The sequence below is a fragment of the Morone saxatilis genome, unplaced genomic scaffold, assembly GCF_004916995.1.
Source record: "Morone saxatilis isolate NCDOM2014 unplaced genomic scaffold, NCSU_SB_2.0 Contig7, whole genome shotgun sequence".
Taxonomy (NCBI): Eukaryota; Metazoa; Chordata; class Actinopteri; family Moronidae; genus Morone; species Morone saxatilis.
In genome coordinates this window covers 10169609-10175146 of record NW_023340246.1, presented here as the reverse complement: position 1 = coordinate 10175146, position 5538 = coordinate 10169609, and positions in this window count along the sequence as shown.

Sequence of the window (5538 nt, the reverse complement as noted above, 5' to 3'; positions counted from 1 at the left end):
GAGGGAGGGAGGGTGAGGGAGGGAGGGTGACAGGCAGACACATACAGTGGCATATGTTGACACAGACAGATAGAGAGCAGCAGCTTGAACACAGAAATGCAATACATGTACAAACACATGTACAAACACATCCAATTAGGGTGAGGGACTGAAGAAGACTGAAGCTGTAACTCAGGAGATATATAGCTCTGCCCTTTTAGGTGTGGAATTCCCAGGGAAAGGCAGAGGGAAGAAGAGAGATGGTGTCCGCACTGTGAACTTTAATTACGCACTCTTTCAAGCTGCATTTGGACAGCTAATCCCCTGGCTTCCCTCTCTTTGTGGACACAGGAGGAGAGGAGCTAGGTGCTCCCAGGCTGCAGTCTCACAGGATGGCAGAGATAACATCAAATGGTGCATTGGCTAGTCATGTACAAGCTGTGTATGCTCCTATCCTACTTAGTGCCTTCAAAATGGGAGCGTTGCAGACTGTCTATAGTCCTATGGCCTTATGTGAGGATTGTGCCAGTTGTTTGATTACTAGGACCTTATGAGAGTGTCAAGAATTGAGTCAACTCATAAAATCTAAGTTGTTGGTCTCGTAAACAAGAATACCGTTGCTTATTATCATCCTTAATGCATCCCCACTGTACTGTGTTATTGAAGATTGCCCATTGTAAGATCCATCCCCAGCAGGACACATTAATGCCTATTAACACAGTAACACAATCATAATATAACAAGCATTATTATTCTGATTGTGTATTCTAAGTCCACTTAGCCTTGAAACTGGGTATAGGCTTTGGTTAAGTGGAGTAAATAGGACAGATAATGTGACCTGAGTGAGTGACTAGAATGTTGCAATGAATGTGGCACTAGATCCATCTATAGGTGTGTGACCAGGTCACTGTGTACCGTCTGTGTGTATGTGCGTGTGTGTGTGTGCGTGTCTGCCTACATGTTGTAAGTTAGCATTAGCTAACACGCCTGCTCTCTGGGAGGGATGCCATGGTAATCCTCTGTTCGGCTCACCATCTCCCCCTCTGTCTCTCTCTCCCTCTCTTTCTCTCTGTCTGTCTTTTAGTTTTAGCGCCTGACAAAATGAGGTCTGGAGTGTGTGTGTGTGTTTAGAGGTGTTGCTGGGAAAAGGTCTTGGCCTCAGCAAGTCAGGAAACTGGGTGACAAACCTGACCACACACTGGCTGTGGGCATGTGTGTGTGTGTGTGTGTGTGTGTGTGTGCGTGTGTGTGTGTGTCCATATCTGTGTATGTGTGTGTTTGTGGTTTTTCATATAGAACCTGTTTAACTCATGACACCTGCTTCAATGAGGTAGATTTATTTACAGCTTAAATATATATCTTTTTTTTTTAATATTTCTTAATTTTTTCTATTTACACCTAGAAAAAGTCATATATACTGTTCTATATATACCCTAACCCTAACCCTAGTATGCAGTATAACCCCTAATACCTATTGTGAAGTACATTCTTTTCCAGTCCACATTATTATGTGAATTAAATATATTATATAATATATATAATATAATACATTTTTGCAATCTAACTAGAACATCTGGGGGAAGATTAATATCTTTCAAAAATTTTACATAAAATACAGTAGAGTACAGATTTTCTGTGCAGTAATACAATATGTTCTGTTTAATCACAAGCCCTATAATGAATATTGCCATATTAATCCCAAACATAAGTAAGTACTGTATGTAAGTATGAGCAAGTATTTTTGGATCAATGATTTTCACAGCTTAATCTCCATTTGGTTTTATTGAGTTTCACATTTTGTTTCACTGCATAAAGTAAAATGTATTATTTGTCTTATGCCATTAGTCAAGAAAGCAGGATGATGATAATCTATAATTATTTTTATTTTGTTAATTGCAGCCTCTATTCTGAAGCTCACTATTGAGCTTGATACAAAATGTGGGGAAATTATTTTGGATATCTGCTAAGGAACTCGTGGTGGAAGTAATGTCCGGGTTATGTGTCTATTGTTTTTATTATGCAAGTAAACAAAGACTTTCATACTTTCTTCTCTGCTGATCTCCTCCCTTATATTGTTGTTTATTCCCCTCTTTGTCAGTCTTTTATCAAATGGCCAAATGTCTGTTTTTTTGCTCTTTGACACTGTTGGCACGACTTGGGTAGTGCTGACCCACTTTTTGAAATGTTTACAGTTATTGTTTTGGGCTATCTGCAGCAGGCACATTGATCTATACATTTTTTGGTCCTGAAAAACAACAAACAAACGGCCAAACGAATGGCAGCCAAATCTGGGTAGACAGTAACTGTTACAGATGAGTCTAATCACCTTAGCAGCAGCTTCAACAGTCCCCATCTCTCTCTCTCTCTCTCTCTCTCTCTCTTTTCACCTCTCCTATCTCAGTCTCTCTTTCAATCTGTGTGTTCTGGTTGTATGTGACCATATGCATGCATGTGCATTTTGTGATTGTGAGTCAGCGCGTGCCTGTGGGTCATATTGTATAATGTCCGTGTGTTATGGTCGTTTTGGTCAGGGGTCCTGCACCTTTACCTCTATCTGCAAATGGACAACTGAAAACATAAGTGTCTATTCTGACTCTGGATGAACAACACGCACACCCTTTGAAATACATACACACAGGCCAGCAGCATTTGTTGTAAGAAAGTGATCTCTGCATATCAGGAATTAAAAGAGTATTGTACAGTCATTCATGGATTACACCGTCCTATCCGTGGGTCTGATTGGGCCAATTTAGAGTAGGCCTGTCGCATGTTATTTTTATTTACAACAGATTTTCCTTTTCACATTAAGCACTTTTTGGTGCTGCCGAGTTAAAGCTCCTATTTACTACGTGCTGTAAATATCCATGATGCTTAATTTTTGAAGGTTGAAGGGTACCTTTGGTATTTTTCAACCTGGACCTTATTTTCCCATGTTTTTGTGACAATGTGACCAAAAGTGTGTTTCAATGGACGTATTTTGGAAGTGCGCAATTGCCCGCAAGGCAGCGCTCTCACTTAATACCGGATTAAATACAAAACTGGAAGTTACCCTTTAAGCCAGGTGATTGATTGTACCGTAACTTCTCCTTGAGCTCTGATGAAACAGTTCATTTCACTTTATTTTAACCTTCAAACCATAGGAAGTTCCGTTTTATCCGTTTCCAGTCCTTAATGTTTCTTCACATTAACAATCCTGACAGAGTAGGTCAGATTATATAACTATTGAAATAATGTTGGCTGACAGTTTGGCAGATCTCTGCAGGTATTCTTTCGTGGTGCTGTTATTTTGTTCAACCAGATTTCATTGGGACTCCATCCCTCCATGTATCCAACCCCTGTTTACATTTTCCAAATGTAAATGATGTGCACACAGATATCCTCACAGTAATGAGAGGAAGTTACAGCCCGAAATAAGCAAACCAGTGAGATACAATATGTTAATTAGTGAGGTTAAAGGTCTGGTAGGCAGATTCTTGAAAATGTTTTAACAGAGGCAGGTTAGCCATTCTCACTCTGTACTTAACACACAGAAATGAGATCTTATCGTCTAACTCTGCCAATAAGAGTGTAAACTGTCAAACTATTTTTTTTAATTCAAGTTTTATTATTTGTAGCATTAGCTTGATCATAAAATCACTTTTTTTGCACACTAGCCAAGGCTAATATTTCCACTCTCCTCTTAAACAGCTTGTGTTTCACTTCTTGACCTTGTTGGTGCTGAATACAGAAAGAAACCAGACAAATTATTGATTTACACAAGTTTAAACCTGTTTCAACCTCACTGAACCGCCTGGTATTTCTCTTTCTCCCTGGCTCTTCATCCCTTGTCTTCTTCTCTGCCCTCCACTTCTCTCCTCATCTCCGTACCATGGATGGGTAGGGTAGTTATCAGGCTCGGCCAGCCCAAGCCCAGCCCTCGTACCTGACCGCTGCCAGCAGGGAGCGGCTGCTCTTGCCTGAGTATCTCCGACCACAACAGCACCCAGGGAATGAGGAAATCAGGCTAGAGTAATCTATGCAGGCCCAGAGCACGCTGGCCAGCACGTGAGTGCATGGAGTGTGTGCATTTTGTGAGTATGCATGCGCGTGCTCAGGAGCCCGCCACTTCTGCAACATCCGGCTATAAATCTATTGTGACACGTCAAACTGAATTTATGAGCCAATCTGCTTGCGACAGACATGTTTGATTTGAAAAGGGAAAGGAGGATGGAATAAAAAAAATTTACTACTGAGAGTGAACTTCTTCTTTGACACTTAGAGCTGAATATTTCGTAGAAAATGTACCATTCTCATATACAATGTTTAAAATGTTTTAGCCTATAACCTGTAACTTACTAATAAATAATAAATAAAGAATTTTAACAATAAATAAAGTATACATCTTAAAATAAAGTCTGTAGCTCCTGTTTGCTTTCGAAAATTGTTGTTTACCTGCTGGACGCTACATCCACAAGTCACCATGTGTTTTGTTGACTTATCTTACTTCGCTGCAAAGTCTTTACATCCTTGTTGCCATGGCAGCTCTGGACCAAAAGCTAAACCAATGTCCAAGCAGAGAAAGGCACAATCACACCAATGCTAAAGGGAACATTGTAAAAGCCTTTGGGCCTGTGACAGAGGTACCTGACATTTTTACATTTCCTCCTTTGTTGAAAGGTCAGAGCATATTTGTGAGAGGATATAAAGAGGAGCCTTGACTACAGTAGCTGAACATTTTTTAATTTTTTGTATAAAACACAACAGCCTTTGTCATATTTTTCATTCCGCATATTGTTGTCTATCCATTATTTAAAAAGTAAAGTATTTAAAGTTATTTAAGTGTCAAGTGCCTATTTTAACTGTGTGTTTAAGTGCAGTGTGAGGATTTGTTTTTTGCTTTTTTAAATACTTGAATTTGCCTTTTACTTGCTCAAACTGCAGTTTCACCTTTCACAAATAAAATACTTAGCTCTCCTTTGCTTTTTTACATGTACTTTAATGCACATTAAGTATATTTACTGTGTAATTATAATGTCTGTTTTCCCACTGGGAACAGAAAACACTCCTGAACTGAAATGAACTCGACAAAATGTGATATCTGCATGAGTGCATTGGGACCCAATGTTTTGATGATATTGTGCATTATCACACTCTCCTGTTGCCTGTTTCAAATGATTGCTGCACTGCACTGTTGGTGATAACACAGTTCCTCATATACCGCTATACCTTTCACTTGATTAAAGGAGCAAACACTTCAGAGCTGAGAGATTTATATGGTCCAGTCTACAGTATGAGCATAGTAAAAAGGGAAGATCTTTGATGACTAACTATTCACACTATAGCATATTATGTCTTATAATATCCATCTGGGTCTTTATTGTTTTTGTCAATAAACCACCATCCATCCACACACACACACACACAAACACACACACACACACACACCACACACACACAGGCAGCTGCCTTCTCTCTCAGTGGGAAGCAGGTGTCTGTAATCTCGTGGGTTTGGCGGCTTTGGCGTTTTTTTTTCTTCTGGGTGTAGTAGAAGATGTGGAAATTCCCAATTGTGAAAGTTCT